At 39.0% G+C, this 18,192-nt stretch overlaps 1 protein-coding gene across 5 annotated transcripts in view; it reads left to right on the top strand.

The window, feature by feature from the left end:
* Window positions 1–18,192, top strand: part of XRCC5 (X-ray repair cross complementing 5) — a 104,883-nt gene that overhangs the window by 67,832 nt on the left and 18,859 nt on the right. The gene's annotated exons all lie outside the window — the stretch shown is intronic.

Here is an 18,192-nt window from a genome sequence, read left to right as displayed (position 1 = left end):
GGTGTTGTTTTCCTGTCCCCAGACACCAGCAGTCTAAGATAGGCAGCTACATATTTGCTTACCTTCTAGTTTTCTTCTAAACTTATTAACAGAGAGGAGGTAACTAAACTCTGAACCCCAGGAATCATGTTCTTTCTGCCTGTCTGTATGTTTGCAAGCTGTCTTTGATTCTCCTTTGCTCAGGTGTCCTTCCTTTTCCCGTCCCTTTCCTCCTCCCTGCCTACCCACCCCACAGAGATTTACAATAGGAAAAACTTTGACCACCACAGTATATATAATAATCATCTATTAACAGTGAAAGTTGGGCAGTTTCCTTTCCTAAGTGCTCATCACCATTGTCTGTGATCTGGCATCTGAAAGTGTGGTTGCACAGCTCCCAGTGGCTGTGCGCTGTTCACAGTGTGCAAACATCCTCCTTACCAAACTGATGAGCAGAGCTGCTAAGGAGGATCACCATGAACTTCAAAGTCCTTACCTTCGCCCTGCTTTTCCTTAGGAATAGTGCTGAAATTGTCAAAAGGTAAACAGCAAATTAGAGGAGACGGAAAAGTCACATAGCTCCAATCCTCCTAACAATTCCTGTGTGATTGAGATAGGTCTGAAGGTATAAATTCCCACTGAGTATGAGACATCCTGTAAAGTATGAATGTTCCTGGTGTGTCAAAAGCAGGCTGTCTGAAGATGTTAAGAGCCAAGAAAGAGTCTGGAATGTAATTTGTTTTATAATGAGGTGATTCTCTAGTCAGATTATAGGCTCTATATCTTCTGCATAGTGCCAGGGTGGCAGAGCTCGATTCTGCCAAATGGAATTCACACGTGCACAGCTGGTTTAAAGAAACAAACCTTCAGAGGCAGGTGTTGTGGTGTGGCAGAGCACAGCAGGTTAAGCTGCTGCTTGGGATGTCCACATCCCATATGAGAGTACCAGTTCAAGTCTCAGCTACTTCCCTTCCCAACCAGCTCCCTGCTAATGCACCTGGGAAGAAGCAAATGATGGCTCAGGCCTTTGAATATATGCAGCTAATATGGGTGACCCAGATAGAGTTTCAAGCTCTTGGCTTTTGCCTGTTCCAGCCCTAGCTGTTGCAACTATTTGGGGAGTGAACCAGCTGATAGAGAAGATCTGTCTGTCTGTCTCTCTGTCTCTGTCAGTCTGCCTTTCAAAAAACTAATAGGGGCTGGCATTGTGGTGTGGTGTGTTAAGCCACTGCCTGTGATGCCAGTATTACCATATGGGCACCAGTTCATGTCCCAGCTGCCCCACTTCTGATCCAGCTCCTTGCTAATGTGCCTGGGAAATCAGTGAAAGATTGCCCAACTCCTTGGGCCCCTGCCACCCACATGGGAGACCTGGAGGAAACTCCTGGCTCCTGGATTCAGCTGGGCTTAGCCTTGGTCATTGTGGCCATCTGTGGACTGAACTAGCAGATAGAAGAAATCTCTCGAGCTCTCTCTGTCTCTGTCTCTCTCTCTCTTTCTCTCTGTAACTCTGCCTTTCCAATAAATAGATGTCTTTAAAAATAAATAAATAAATAAATCTTTTAAAAATCTGATAAGACAATCTGAGTAGAAATGGTGCAGGCCCACAAATAGCTGATAGCTAGCATTTTTTAAAAAAATTTTTAATTTTTATTTTTTTCAACTTTTATTTAATAAATATAAATTTCCAAAGTGCAACTTTTGAATTATAGCAGCTTTTCCCCCATAACCTCCCTCCCACTCGCAACCATCCCATCTCCCACTCCCTCTCCCATCCCATTCTTCATCACGATTCATTTTCAGTTATCTTTATATACAGAAGATCAACTTAGTATATACTAAGTAAAGATTTCAACAGACTGCACCCACAAAGACACACAAATTATAGAGTACTGTTTAAGTAGTAGTTTTACCACTAATCCTCATAGTACAACACTTAAAGGGCAGAGGTCCTACATGGGGAGCAGGTGCACAGTGACTCCTGTTGTTGATTTAACAATTGACACTCTTATTTATGATGTCAGTAATCACCCGAGGCTCTTGTCATGAACTGCCAAGGCTATGGAAGCCTCTTGAGTTCACCAACTTCGATCTTACTTAGATAAGGCAATATTCAAAGTGGAAGTTCTTTCCTCCCTTCAGAGAAAGGTACCTCCTTCTTTGATGGCCCGTTCTTTCTGCTGGGATCTCACTCACAGAGATCTTTCATTTAGGTAATTTTTTTTTTTTCCACAATGTCTTGGATTTCCATGCCTGTGAAACTCTCATGGACTTTTTAGCCAGATTCTCCGAATGCCTTAAAGGCTGATTCTGAGTCCAGAGTGCTGTTTAGGGCTTTTGCTGTTCTTTGAGTCTGCTGTGTATCCTGCTTCCCATGTAGGATCATTCTCTCCTTTTTAATTCTATCAATTATTGCTAGCATTAGGTTTATATACAATGAGTAGTAATGTACACTTGTATGTTGGATTCCAAGATGACCAATTTGTTCTGTGGCTGCTGAGATTTAATTTTTCTTCTCACTTTGGATCAAATCTCATCCCCAAGTTGTTTTGCTTTGGTTCTGTACCCTACCTTATTCTTCATCAGAAACATTCTTTCAATTGTAAAAGATATTTTCTATAACTCACTTTCTATGTCATCCTAGCACTAGAAAGAATATGGTACAGTTAATAATAACATTATATTAGCATCAAAGCCAAGTCCAAAGTTTTTTTTTTTTCAATTCTTTGTTTTTTGAAATGTTTTATTTATTGAAGAATTTGAAAGAGACAGAGAGAGAGAGAGAGAGAGAGAGTTCCCATGTGCTCATTCACTTCCCAAATGCTTGTGATGACTGGGGCAGGGCTAGAGCCAAGAGCTGGGAACTCAATCCAGGTATCCCACATAGAAGGCAGGAATCCAGTTACTTGAACTGTCATTGCTGCCTCCCAGTGTTTGCACTGGCAGTAAGCTAGAGTCAGGAGCTAGAGCCAGGAAATGAATCCAGGCACTCCAATATTGGATGCAGGTGTCTTAACCACTAGGCTAAACATAGCTGGCTTCCTGAATGCTGTTTTTATGTGGTACAACACCATCCTATTTGCAGAGCAGTTTACTTGAATAGATTGTGAGATTTTTCTGCTACAAATCAATTCCTGAACTATGCATCCTTGAGAACTGTGATCAAGAATTTTCCTATGTGTGTTTTCTTTTTTAAATTCACCCTGGTTTATGTAATCATAGATATGAATTATGTAATCTATCATAGCTCTGTCCAGGTAAAGGTAAGAAGATGAGAATGTGCCTTTTATTTACAAACAGCTGGTAAGTTTAAGGTAAGTAAGTTCTGGGATATCTTAAAGTAAATATACTAAATGCAAATAGTAACTAAAGCTTTAAACATTTTTAGCTCTATAAATTAAAAAAAAAATAATTTGACATACTTTCTTACCCTTCCCAAAATAGTACTGCTGCATCTAGTTGTGAGGGAGAAAGTACATGATTATGGATTCCAGGGATTTAATTTGTTCTTTATTTTTTTATTAAGTATTTTACTTGTTCTTAACTGGCTTCCTTTTTACTTAATTTTAAAATTTTAAATTGTTAAACCCCAGAATTTGATGAACCACGCTTATTTTATGCATAATTTATCAAGTCAAATGGTCTCATTCTAACACAAAAATCAGGTTATCTGGAATTGTAGAGGATACCTGCTAAAAGAATGTATTATGATTTGACATGGTAATTACACATCAGTGTCCCTTAGTGTCCTGTTCATCTTCCAAGTGGGTAGCCCGAAGCCCAGAGTATTAAGATGACTTTTCACGAATTACTGCAAATGTGCAGAAGACACTGAATCAAATTTCAGAGAGCCAGTTCTTGGGCCTCTTAAGGCTTAAACTTCTTCATTGGTTGCCTACATTTCAATTAGATGGCACAGCACTACCGTGAAGTTTACATTTTAATACAATAAAACTCATCAGGCAAATAATTAAAATGAAATTACTGAAATAAAGATGAAGAGGAAAAATAAAAGACATGACATAGAAACAAGACCATCATACACACATAAGCATATTCAAGCGTTTTCATTTTTTTTCCCTAAAAGACTTAATCTGTTCTTGCTTTGGTTTGTAATAGCCTTTCAAGTTCCTGTCAGTTGTGTATCATGATATCCCTAATTACAGGGTATGGCTCTTGTAAAATGTAGCTTGGCCATCGATTAAGAAAGAGAGACAATTGGTAGCATAAGAATAAAATGATGTTTACTTGAGTTATGTTCTCAGTGAGCAGAGAGATTTCTCCCTGAGAGAAGTAAGGGAAGTCTATATGTAGCATACATCAGCATTCCTATTTTCTCCTAGTGTTTTGTTTTGTGTTCTCATGCTGCATAGTAATTTTTCCGTTTTTGTCTTAAAAATGGAAAGGATATTTTTCCCTCTGGCTGAAAATATGGAACTCATGATTGCTTTCTCAGTGTCAGAACAAATCGAAGAGCCCAGGGTCCATTCAAGACTGCATTTAATGTAGTGAACGATCAGTGTATATTGATAATCTATGTCATGAATGCAACAAAGCAGAGTGTTCACGATCAGCTCCAGTGGAATGGAGAATCCTAGTGCTTAAGGGGTAGAGTATGCCATCCAACTTGCTGTTGGAGTTCACTCTTGCATTAAGTGCTCATGGGTGTGATTTGTGAAGCAGAGCCCTGTAGAAGTACTTCCTCAGAGCAATTTGGTTCTTTCCCTCTACCTATATATTCTGTGGTTCTTTCTTTATGATAGATCATTGTCATGCAAGATATTGTACTTGGTTCTCCTTGGGCTCTCTTTAAGATTACTTCTTAAGCCCAGCTGGTTGTAAAAAGAAACTGATTTCAGATTGTGCTGATGTGAAAACCGCTTTAATCAATGGCTTAAAGTGACTGCTAGTGGCATACAACAAAAGCTCTTAACCAATTAAGATGTTTAGGAAAGGATGTTAGGCTTTTGTTAAAATGGTCACTAATCAGCTGAAATGGTTTAAGAGGAGACTAGAAACAGCTTGGAGTCCCACTTAAATGTAATAAAAGTGTTTTGGTCTTCTTTCAAATTGCTAGCCCAAGGCAAAAATATGCTGACATAGAAGGAGTGGCAATTGTAAAATGGTACAGTTCATCCTACTTGTTACATCCATGCAGATATACATAAAACTTTAAAATTGGCATTGTTGGTTCTTTGGCCAGAGAAATGAAGAGAGTTTGATTCAGCAGGCCTTTAGAATATGAGCACTATCCATGTAGATGTCTTTGGAAATAGAAAAATTTAACTTTGTTTGAGATTCCTTATGGATAGTTGGAGAAAAATCATCAGAAGTTAGGATTAAAGGCTCAATTTTGTTTCTTTTGTGGTATTAAATTGAAATCCATAGTTTATCTCTTTTTGTCTTTCAGTTCAGCTGTAGCACTCAGCATAGTCAGACTATTTCATTGGTAGACCATTGGAGGCATGAGCCATCCCTCACATAAGAACTATCTTTGTAATTCCCTTCCCTTGGAACTGATGGTGTTTCCTTAAGCATTAAGATTTGTGTCTGGAGGGTTCGCCTTGTGGTACAGCCAGTTAAGACGCCACTTGGGATGCTTACGTCCCATATCAGAGTTTGAGACCTAGATGTTGAGCTTCCAATCTAGCTTCCTTCTAGTGTATACTGGGAGGCAGCAAATGACGGCTCAAGTGCTTGGGTTCTTGCCACCCTTATGTGAGACCCAGATGGAGTTCATGGTTCTGGACTTTGGCCTGGTCTAGCCCTGGCTATTGCAGACATCTGGGGAGTGATCCAACAGGTGGAAAATTTTCTCTCTCTCTGCCCTTCAAGTAGATGAAAAAAAATAAACATTAAAGAAACTTACCTCTTAAAAAAAGAGATTTGCATCTGAACTCTATTAGTTACTCTATTTTAAAAGCATGTATTTTCCTATTGTCAGTGGTAGAGCTCCATAAATTGCTTAGATAAGTTGCACTATATTTATGGCCAGTTTATTTATTTATTTATTTATTTGAAAGAGTTACACAGAGAGAGAAGGAGAGGCAGAGAGAGAGAGAAAGAGAGGTCTTCCATCAGCTGGTTTACTCCCCCAGTCAGCCACAACGGCCAGAACTGTGCCAATCTGAAGCCAGGAGCCAGGAGCTTCCTCCGGGTCTCCCACACGGGTGCAGGGGCCCAAGGAATTAGGCCATCTTCTACTGCTATCCCAGGCCTTAGCAGAGAGCTGGATCAGAAGTGGAGCAGCCCCATGGCCAGTTTTTAAATAGCTTTATTGAAATAAGGTTTTGGGGCCAGCGCTGTGGTATAGCAGGTAAAGCCACCACCTGCAGTGCCAGCATCCCATATAGGCGCCGGTTTGAGTCCCGGCTGCTCCACTTCCGATCCAACTTTCTGCTATGGCCTGAGAAAGCAGTAGACGATGGCCCAAGTCCATGGGCCCCTGCACCTGTGTGGGAGACCCGGAAGAGACTCCTGGCTCCTGGCTTTGGATCGGTGCAGCTCCGACCATTGTGGCCAACTGGGGAGTGAACCAGTGGATGGAAGACCCCTCTCTCTCTGCCTCTTTTTCTCTCTGTGTAACTCTGACTTTCAAATAAATAAATCTTAAAAAAAGGAAATAAAGTTTACACTGTAAAAGGTATTCAGAAGTACAATTTAATTATTGTACAATTATTACCACAATCCCCTTAAAGAACATTTCCCTCACCCAGGACGTTCCCTGTGACTGTTGGTAATCAGTTCTTGCTCCTACCTCCATCCTAATTAACCACCTATTGTCTCTATAGATTTGCTTTTTTGGAAATTTCACAAAAATGGAATCACTCAGTATGCATTTTTTTTTGCTCTCGCTTCTTGATGTTTTGAGATTTGTCCATGTTGTAGCATATATAGAAGTTCATTTCTTTGTATTACTGAACAATATGCTATCATATGGACATGCACATTTGTTTCTCTGTTTACCAGTTGGTCTACATTTGGATTGTTGCCATTTGGGGTTGCTATGTGGTACTACTATGAACACTTGTATATAAATATATGTTTGTTTTCCTTGAATAGAAATATAATTGCTAGGCCATGTGAGAAGTTTTTAGTTTTTTTTTTTTTTTTTTAAAAAAAAAAACAGCTAAACTCTTAAAAAGCGGCTTCTGATTTTTCATCTCCACCAGCAACATATGAGGCTTCCAGTTTCTTCTTGTTTGATAACACTTGTGTTGTCAGGCTTTTCAATTATAGCTATTTCAATAGCACTATATTAGTATTTCATTGTGGCTTTAATTTGTAGTTCTTTAGAAACTAATGATTATTTTTAACGTGCTTGTTAGCCATTATACATCTTCTTCAGTGAAATGCCTATGTAAATCTTTTGCCCATTTTTAAATTGGATTGTCTTAACATTAAGATGTTGAAAATTATGTGTGTCTTCTGGATGCAAGTATTTTGTCAGATATATTACTTGCAAATAGTTTCTATCCGTGACTTTTTTTTTTTTGTTAAAGTGTCTTTTGAAATATAAAGTTCTTAATTTTGATTGAGCCCAGTGTATCATTTTTGTCTTTTATGGGTCGACTTTTTGGTTTTATGTATGAATATTTACTTCACCCAATTCACAAAGATTTTCCTAATTATTTTCTGTTGAGAGTTTTAGTCTTTGGTTCTGTAGTCTGCTTTAAATTGGTTTATGTAAATTGGTATAGGTAAGGGTCTAGATGGGATAACCAGTTGTCCAGTACCATTTGTTGAAAAGACTGTCGTTTTCTCATTGAATTGCCTTGACATATCTGTTGAAAATCAATTGACCAGGGCCGGTGCTGTGGCGCACTAGGTTAATCCTCCACCTGCGACACAAGCATCCCATATGGGCACCAGGTTCTTGTCCCGGTTGCTCCTCTTCCAGGCCAGCTCTCTGCTGTGGCCCAGGAGGGCAATGGAGGATGGCCCAAGTGCTTGGGCCCCTACACCCGCATGGGAGACCAGGAGGAAGCACCTGGCTCCTGGCTTCGGATTGGCGTAGCTCCTGCCATAGTGGCCATTTGGGGAGTGAACCAACGGAAGGAAGACCTTTGTCTCTGTCTCTCTCTCTCACTATCTGTAACTCTACCTGTCAAATAAATAAATAAAAATCTAAAAAGAAAATCAATTGACCATAAATTCAAGGATTTCTGAATTCTTCAATTCTGCTATGTTGACTATGTTTCTTTCACTAATGCACTGTTTAGGTTACTATAACTTTAAGGTAAGTTTCAAAATCACATTAGCATAAGTCTTCCAACTTTGTTCTATTCTAAAATTGTTTGGGCTCTTATAGGTCCTTTGTATTTCCAACTAAATTTTAAGATCATCTTTTCTACTTACATAAAAAAGCTCACTGGGATTTTGGTAGGTATTGCTTTGAGTATTTGAGCATGTAGACTAATTAAAGGAGCATTGCAGTATTAACAATATTGACATTTCTAGTTCCTGAATATAGAATTTCTCCATTTATTTAGATCTTATTTGCTTTTTATAATGCTTTATAGTTTTTTAGTATACAAGTAAGCTTATTTTGTTAAATTTATTGAAAAGTATTTTATTTTTGGTGCTATTGTGAATGGAATTTTTAAAGTTTATTTTTGGATTAGTTTAGTAGCTTTTGTATGTTCCTTAAGATTTTCTACATATGAATCATGTTATCTGCAAGTAAAAGCAGTGTTATTTCTTCCATTCTAAATTGTAGCCGCTAATTTCTTTCTTTATTATAATGGCTGGAAATTCCAGCATAGCCCTGCCAGTTTCTGGTCTTAGGGGCTAAATTTTCAGTCTTTCACCAGTAGTGTGATAGTTGTAGGTTTTCCCCAGATTTCTTTTATCATCTTAAGGAAGTATCCTTCTATTCCTATTTAATTGAGAGTTTTTATTCTTCTGTTAATACAGTATATTACATTACTTGATTTTCAATTGTTAAACAAACCTTGCATTCTAGGCATAAATTCTAGGTAGTCATGGTAGTAAAATGATTTTTATATGTCCTGGATTCATTTTGCTAATATTTTATTAGGATTTTTTATATATGTTCATGTGGAATATTTGTGTCTAGTTTTATTTCCTTGTAATGTCTTTCTATGGCTTTTGCGTCAGGAAATTGGATGCACAGAATGAGTTAGGATGTTTCCTTACCAATTCTTCTTTGGAATTAATATTATTTCTTCCTTACATACTTGATAGACTTTACCAGGGAAGCCATCTGGGCCAGCATTCTTTGTGGAAGCTTTTTTTTGTTATTTTAAGATTTTTATTTATTTTATTTGAGAGGTAGAGTTACAGACAGTGAGAGGGAGAGACAGAGAGAAAGGTCTTCCATCTGTTGGTTCACTCCCCAAATGGCTTCAATGACCAGAGCTGCACTGATCTGAAGCCAGGAGCCAGGACCTTCCTCCAGGTCTCCCACATGGGTGCAGGGGCCCAAGGACTTGGGCCATCTTTGTGGAAGCTTTTTAATATGAATTTGATTTCTTTACTTAGTGATGTAATCAGGTTTTCTATTTCTTCTTGAGTCAGCTTTAGTAAATTTTATCTTTATAAGAATTTGAATATTTCATCTAAATTGTCTAATTTGTTTGCATGACGTTGTTCATATTATTATTCCTTCATAGCATTTTTTTAGTTCTGTACTCTCTTTTATTTCTGGTTTTGGTATTTTGTGTCTTCCCTTTTTCTTAGTCTGGGTAAAGGTTTGTGAATTTTTGTCTTTTCAAGATCTTAGCTTTTAGTTTTATTGATTTTCTCCACTGTAATTTTTTTCATGTCATTAATTTCTGCCCAACAGTTTATTATTCTCTCCCTTTTCCTTGCTTTGGATTTCCTTTGCTCTTATTTTTCTTAAAGTGGAAGCTTAGATTATTGATTCAATACCTCATTTCTGTTTCCACACCATAAATTGTGATGTGCTATGTTTTCATTTTCATTCAGTTCAAACATTTTTCTAATGTCTTGTTTGATCCTTGAGTTATTTAAAGTATATTGCTTACTTTCCCCAAATTTCTTTCTGTTGTTGAATTTTCACTTGTTTTTCTTTTGAGTGACAGCATATTTCCAATGATTTCAAACCTTTTAAGTTTATTGAGACTTATTTTAATAACAACATAGACTATTCTAAGAAATGTTATATGTGGCCTTAAAAAGGGCATATATTCTCTGTGGTTTTCAAGAATTCTATCAGGTCAATTTGGTTGTTAATTTGTTTGAATCAAGTTTTGTTGATTTTCTAAGTGTTTTTCATGATCTTTTGAGTATTGAAGGTTGTTCACCTATAGATGTTTGTGGGCTAGTGACACCTTGATAATTTTTGCCTTCCCTGACCTACCTATCTTGGATTAGGAGACCCAAGTTAATCTTTACAGGGTACTAATAAAGAAAACTTTGTCAGTTTAGGTAACAGAGATAATAAGATTTAAGAAAAATAAAATTAAACAGCTATTACAAGATTATATTTATTGTTTGGAATACTATAATTCATGGGAGGAATTTATCTACATTAGTAAAGAACAAGTTTGGCCGGTGCCACGGCTCACTAGGCTATTCCTCTACCTGCGGCGCCAGCACTCTGGGTTCTAGTCCCGGTTGGGGCGCCGGATTCTGTCCCGGTTGCTCCTCTTCCAGTCCAGCTCTCTGCTGTGGCCCGGGAAGGCAGTGGAGGATGGCCCAGGTCCTTGGGCCCTGCACCTGCATGGGAGACCAGGAGGAAGCACCTGGCTTCTGGCTTCAGATCGGTGCAGAGCGCCGACCGTGGCTGCCATTTGAGGGGTAAACCAACGGAGGGAAGACCTTTCTCTCTGTCTCTCTCTCTTACTGTCTAACTCTGCCTGTCAAAAAAAAAAAAAAAAAAAAAATGTTTATCCAGGTCAGGAAAACTTGAGTAGATTTCAGGAGCTTGCTAGACTACAAGGGTAATGAGTTATGAGCAATCAAAGTCAATGTTAGTGATGACAAGTACTCCTATTATAGTATGTCAACTCTTTGGTCAATGTTGACTGAAGATTTGGAAAATTTATTGGTTTGTTATTCTTGCTTTTTGTTTCTTTTGTGCCATTTTTCTCAAACATATATTTGACTTTATCTTACATGCCTAGGAAGAAAATATATTTGGAATAAATAAGGTTGACTTATCTTGTAATTTGCTCCACTTCCAGTTACTCTTGGATGACTCTAATGAAGCCAACAAGACTTTTACATTGAAATTTTGATTGTATGAAATGATAGGGAAGAATCCACAAACCAGAGGTAAAATTTGCCTACAGCAAGTCTGGTTCAAACAACTTTCCTGAGGACTATAAATGAACTGAAATAATTTCTAAGGTCCTTTGTACCATTGCTTTCTTAAGTATATGAGTAATAAATACAAAAAATTTAACATGGAAAAATATAACAAAAAATAAATAAAAGGATCAATGAAACAGAAGTATTAAGCAAATGCCAGCCAATGAACAAGTTAGAACTCATTGAAAATAGAACCAATTGTTCATTTATATGACCATCTCAATATATTTCAAGATAATTTTATGGCTTTTAGGCTTCTCTTCATTTAAAAAAAGTACATGGTAAATGGAAGAAATGCGAATAGTAATTTAGTAGTAATATATAAAATTAAAAAGTAGAAATCACCACCTTCATTTTCTCCCTACTTTCTAAATTCTCCCCATATCCCCATTCTCCATCTTGTTTCTCTTTCTTCATGAGAATAATCCTGTTAATCTCTTTCAATGCTCCACTTTGGTCAAAATGGTTAATTTTTTTCAGGGCTTAGTAAATGGTATCTGTAACTATAGGTAGTCCATTTTGGGAGAACCCCACATTCCCAGTAGAATCAAGCATCTTGATGTAAGAGGAGAAAAAGAGCTTCCAATAAGGAAGGATGAAGCCAAATCTTACTTAGTAAAGCAACAGCAGCAAGCTAAGATGTGTGCATGCATATAATCATGATGTTAGCCATAATGTCTCATCCCTACACGTCTGCCTACAACTCTGACATAACTGGTTCCTCTTTCTCTGCATAGTTTCCCCTTGCATAGAGCTTCTTGCAACCATTTCTGTCTTTGTAAAAATAAGGGGGGAAGTGATAAAAGAGAGTTCCAGTGTGTCCTTTCCCCTAAATGATAGCATCAAAGACACAGTGTGTGGGTTTAAATCAAAGGAACAACAAAAAGGTATCTTCATTCCATCGACTTTTAGAGGAATAAACCAGTGAGGCCTAGACCATTTATTCACCCATTTGGCAAATGTTTGTTGTATGCATACTATGTACCAGTCATTCAGGCAAGACATAGGTAGTAAACAAATAAGAAAATATACATCAAATGGTGGTAAGTACCTTGTATTAGTTTCCCAGAGCTACTATAATCACAAACAGTGGCATAAAACATCAGAAATTTATCATGTCACAGTTCTGCTGACTGGAAGTCCAAACTTGAGGTTCTCCAGGGTTCCTTTTGAGGACTCTGGAAAAGAATCTGTGATGGCTCTCATAGCTTTGGCTGACAGCCAGCAGTCCTTTCCATTCTGTGGTGTTTAGAAGCATTGTTCTAGTCTCTGCTTCTCTCTTAATACATAATTTTCCCTGCATGTCTGTGTTTCCAAACTTGCCTGTTAGAAGGGCATCAGTCATATTGGATTAGTGATCAAGCTAATAACCTCATCTTAATTTGATTGTACCTGCAAGGACCTTACATATTTCTTATTAAGGTCACATTCTAAGGTTCTGGAAAGGACATGAATTCTGGAGAAATGCTATTCAGCTCATGACAACGCTATAGAGGAAAATTAAAGCAAGGTGGTGTGTGAGGGAATACTAGGATAAGATGGGCTTGCAGTTTTATGTAGAGGATCAGGGAAGGCCTAACTATGGAGGTATTTGTGGAGAGAGCTTTGCCTATAGTGGAAGCAGCATGTTCCTATAAAGCACAAGTGTCTAAATACATCAGGGAGGCCAGTGTGACTGGAGGAAAGAAGTAGGAGACAGGATCAGATAGGTGACGAGGGCACAAATCACAGAGCATCCAAGACCTTCTGCTTATCCTCAGTGAAATTTGAGTTCTAAGTAGAGGATGATTTGATTGACTTATGTTTTATGCCAAGTTGACAAAGGACAGGTTTGCACTAGGCAGATGAATTAGAAGACTACTGTGTTTATCCCAGTAAGGGAGGTAATGATGGAGGTAGTGAGAAGAGGTCAGATCCTTTATGCTTTGAAAGTAGAACTGGCAAGTTTTGCTGATCATCTGAACATAGGTTATGAGAGAAATAAACAGATCAAGGATGATACCCACTTTTTTTGGTCTGAGTAACTAGAAAGAATTTGCCATCTGCTGAGAAGGGAGACATATTAAGTTGGCCTTCAAGATAAAAGGTCTGGCTGTAGATACAAATCCAGGAGAAGTCCAATAGAGGTGGTCTATAAAGACAGGAGATTGGATGCAGCCCTTGATAGGGCAAAGACGTGGGATCTGGAGCATAGGTGACAGAGATAAGATGCACAAACAATTCACTGAAGACAACAAGAGTGAGGGCAGCATATATGGGTACACATGGAGGTAGGAGACCAGTTTGAAGAATTCATGGAAGAAGTTTGCATAACCTGGACCATAAAAGACTGGATGGAAAAGGACCCAAAGAAAGGTATTCCAAGTGAGGCCAGAACCTAAAGGATAGCATGTCCTGTTAATGAGATTTTTCTCAGAAATAAGTAGTTTTGTTTCTGTTGTTTGTCCCTCAGTTTCCCACTGATGAGCATTTTTAACTACCTTGTATCCATTTCTAACTTATTCTAATTTCTAATTCAGTTCTCCTAGATCTGTCTCTTCCTTTCCATCCTAACTACCACTGTATTAATTTAGGTTTTCATTACTTCACTACTGCACAGTTCCCACAGCCTATATTAATTATCCTCAGTATTCTCCTTCAATCTAGCACTTGTACAGATTTATTTTCTAGGGGTGGATGTTTGGGATAGCAGTTAAGACATTGCTTGGGGCTCTTGCATCCCATATCAGAAGAGAATCTAGGTTCAAGACCTGTTTCCTCTCCTGGTTCTAGTTTCCTGCTAATGTGCATCCTGGGAGGCAGCACATTTGACTCTTTGCCACCCATGTGGGAGACATTGGTTGAGTTCTGAGCTCCTGGCTATTGCAACCATTTGAGGAATGAACCAGTGGCTGACATCAGTATCCCTCTTCCTGCCTGTCTCCCTCCCTCCCTCTCTCTCTCTCTCTCTCTCTTTCTCTCTTTCTCTCTTTCTCTCTCTTTCTCTCTCTTTCTCTCTCTTTCTCTCTCTCTCTTTCTCTCTTTCTCTTCCTTTCTCTTTCCCTCCCTCCCTCCCTCCCTCTCTCTCTCTCTTCCTCCCTCCCTCCCTCCCTCCCTCCCTCCATTTTAGATAAATAATTATAAATAAAATAATGCATTTGAAATTTCTACCTTCTTATAGCACAGATTTGATTCTGGTTCAGCCCTTCTTAATCACTCTTTAAAATCAGTCCATCATTCAGTTCTTACCTCTATATGATCCCACCATGCCACCCCTGACCCATTCTTGTACAAGTCCCCTCTGTGAACCCTTTGTTTAAACCAAACTGTGTTTCTGCTAATACTGCTGTGGCATTAGCTTTCTTCCCTTTGTGTGTTAGGTCATGATATTCTTCCTACAAAAAAAAAAAAAAAAAAAAAAAAAAAAAAAAAAAAGCCCTTTCTTTTCTGTCACCCCAAAACCTCACTGTAAAGAGATGCCCATACTTGAAGAATTACCCAATAGATCTTTGGGTACTAATGCCTAGAGCTTTATTGTGGTATGATTCATTATGCTTAGTGCTACTGGTGGTCTACCATTAGTGGGACAGAATGACCTCTGTCTCTTTCTGGGTTCTCTGATTACTGCTGGCCAGTAGTAATTTTTGTTTGTTTATACTGTTAGCTTTAAGGAAACAGTGCTTGCGAGTAATAAGAATTTAAATTTTTGAATTACAACAGAATTCTCTGGTGGTTCCTTGGCTCAGTTTCTACGTCTTTGACCCATCAAAGAAGAAAAGACATATAACATTCGTGGTTTTTGAGCTCTATAATATTATAAAACTTCCTTTATGAATGAGAAAGGGATGGAGGAGAAAAAAATGAAAGAAAGGAATCTGAAGTCCCCAAGCATACCATATAAAAACATGGCATATTTACTTAGGGATTCTTAGGTCTTAGCACATAGAATATATTTGTTCTAAAATTTCTGGTACCTGATATTTCCTTTCAAGAATGACTTAAATTCTAGCATGGTGAAGCACTGTGCTGTCTCACCTTTCTCTGTTGTCCACAAAGGGACCTTCAACCAATGGCAGCCTGCTTCTGCTCTTGCTGAGGAGTCTGACATCACTCACTGTATCGCTTCAACTGATACATGAATTGCAAATCCATTCAATTACCAACTTTTAATTGGATCCCATTGCCAGATTGGTCTCTTGTTCCAGTGTGTTTCCTCTTGGCTGCACTGTTGTTATGGCTACTTGTTCCTTCTGCTCATTTCCTTGCATTCGTGCGATGACATCTACTCAGGTATGAAGCTAAACAGATAATATAAAATAGCTTCAGTCCCAAACACTGCCCGCCTGGAATGAGATCAAGGCAAGGTGACAAGTTTCTTGATTCTTCCATATCATTTTTATTTCAGTTTGCTTGGCCAAATTTAAGAATTCTGGGGACTTGAAAATTGTGAAGATCCTCTTTCCCTGGCTCCTCTTCCTCTCTTCTCCACCCCAACACATTCTTTTAGGTGTATGGCCTATATGTTACATAAAGGAGCCAAAGAAATTACTTATATGTTTAATGAGAAAGCCTTCTTTCTTAATGTCTTGATTTTTGTACTTCAAGTATACTTCTTTCTGTAAACTTCTGTAATTGAGAGAAATTAGCTCACTAGAAAATGGATGTTATTTGGTCTTTAGTTAATTGCTGTATACCCAGTGCATATTAAGTGATGACCTTTAGGTTTTGTTGAACATGTTCAAAGGGTCTTTAATAGTTACACTGAATGTTTTTTATAAAAAATTATGGGACCATGGCCAGCGCCGCGGTTCAATAGGCTAATCCTCCACCTGCGGCGCTGGCACCCCGGGTTCTAGTCCTGGTCAGGGTGCTGGATTCTGTCCCGGTTGCTCCTCTTCCAGTCCAGCTCTCTGCTGTGGCCCGGGAGTGCAGTGGAGGATGGCCCAGGTCCTTAGCCCTGCACCCGCATGGGAGACCAGGAGAAGCACCTGGCTCCTGGCTTCAGATCAGCACACTGCGCTGGCTGCAGCAGCTATTGGGGGGTGAACCAACGGAAAAAGTAAGACCTTTCTCTCTCTCTCTCTCTCTCACTGTCTACTCTGCCTGTCAAAAAAAAAAAAAAATTATGGGACCATAGGATGCCATGGAACCTATTCATTGACCAAGAAACTTAACATTTGCCAGCTGACTTGAGAAAAGATCTGATCTTTTAAGATGAGAAATATTATTCATCCATAATAAAAAAAAAAAGATATCATAATCATCCCTTACATAAAGTGAACTTACAGCCACTGGACTAACTGGGTGTTTTTTTCTGTTTTCTCATTAGTTTACCATTTTTGTTCTACAGAGTGACTAAGGCCAAGAGACCTTCCGTGTAATTCTTCCTGTGGTTACAAAGTAGGACTCACAGTTAGCGCAAATAAAAACAAAAATAAAACGAGAGATCTTACAGTCTGCAGGAAGGGGTTCTGACAATAAAGACCTTGCATTTACTCTGCTCCTTGTGCCTGGGGTTTTAATTTAACACATCAATGAAAAGGCAGCATTTAAAAGGGGGCAAAACACCCAGCAGGACTTACTTTTATTAGAGCAATTTGTAAGAAATTACTGCATTTAATGAGAAAATCGTTAAGCATGAAAAAAATGGGCTCTGACGGAACTTGTGGAGCTTAAATGGTGAGATTTTAATTGAGTTTTTTAGTTATTGGTAAGAAAAATAATAATAAAAAAAAACTCAGGGCTGCATCTGTGCTGTTGAGGTGGTCAGCACTTTATATACTTAAATTCAAATTCCAACACTCAGCCGTGCAGAATGTTAGAGCCAGGCTGTTTCCCTCTATGTCATATGTACTGAACTTTTTCTGTCCTTAAAAGGATGGCAGGCCACACTGCTTTTCAGCTAGCTGTGAAACCTGGGGCTAAGAGTTTAGCAAGGATGGGTGTTTGGTGCAGCGGATTAAACCACTGCATGAAATGCCCACATCCTGTACTGGAGTGCCTAGGTTTGAGTCTCAGCTTGGCTTCCAGTTCCAACTTCCTGCTAATTTGCACCTTAGGAGGCAGCAGGTGATTGCTCAATACTTGGGTCCCAGCCACTTATTTGGGAAACCTGGATGGAGTTCTGGACTCCTGGCTTCAGTTTGGTCCTGCTCTGGCTGTTGCAGGCATTTGGGGAGTGAACCAGTGGATGGAAGGTCTCACTCTCTCTCTGGCTCTGGATCTCTCTCTCTGGCTCACTGTTTCTCTGTCTCTCCCTCTTCCTCTCTCATGCTGCCTTTCAAATGAAATGAAAATAAATTTTTAAAAGTTAAAAAAAAGAAAGCAGCACAGCTTTTGTCATTTAGAGGAGTTGGATATTTAGTATGCCTTCTTTTTTTTTTTTTTTTTTTTTTTTTTCAAAAGTCCATTTGACTTCTGAAAGGACTTGAACACTCTGGCAAGTAGTCCATCCGTTCTGACACTTCTTATTGATTGACCTGGTCCACACCATTCTGGGCAACTGTTTACTGTGTTGCATCATGTTAACTCCTGAAGGAAAGGGGAATATATGTAGCTGTAAAGAATGTTCAAGGACAGTAACTTTCAAAAAAATTAAATGGCTAGAAAAATAACTTTTTTTTTTTTTTGACACGCAGTGTTAGAGAGAGAGAGAGAGAGAGAGAGAGAGAGAAAGGTCTTCCTTCTGTTGGTTCATCCCCCAAATGGCTGTTACGACCAGCACGCTGTGCCGATCCGAAGCCAGGAGACAGGTGCTTCTTCCTGGTCTTCCATGTGGGTGCAGGGCCCAAGCACTTGGGCCATCCTCCACTGCCTTCCTGGGCCACAGCAGAGAGCTGGACTGGAAGAGGAGCAACCGGGCCAGAATCCAGCGCCCCAGCCAGGACTAGAACCCAGGGTACTGGCACCGCAGGTGGAGGATTAGCCAAGTGAGCC

The sequence above is a fragment of the Oryctolagus cuniculus genome, chromosome 3 (assembly GCF_964237555.1).
Source record: "Oryctolagus cuniculus chromosome 3, mOryCun1.1, whole genome shotgun sequence".
Classification (NCBI taxonomy): Eukaryota; Metazoa; Chordata; class Mammalia; order Lagomorpha; family Leporidae; genus Oryctolagus; species Oryctolagus cuniculus.
This window is presented reverse-complemented; position numbering and strand designations above follow the sequence as displayed.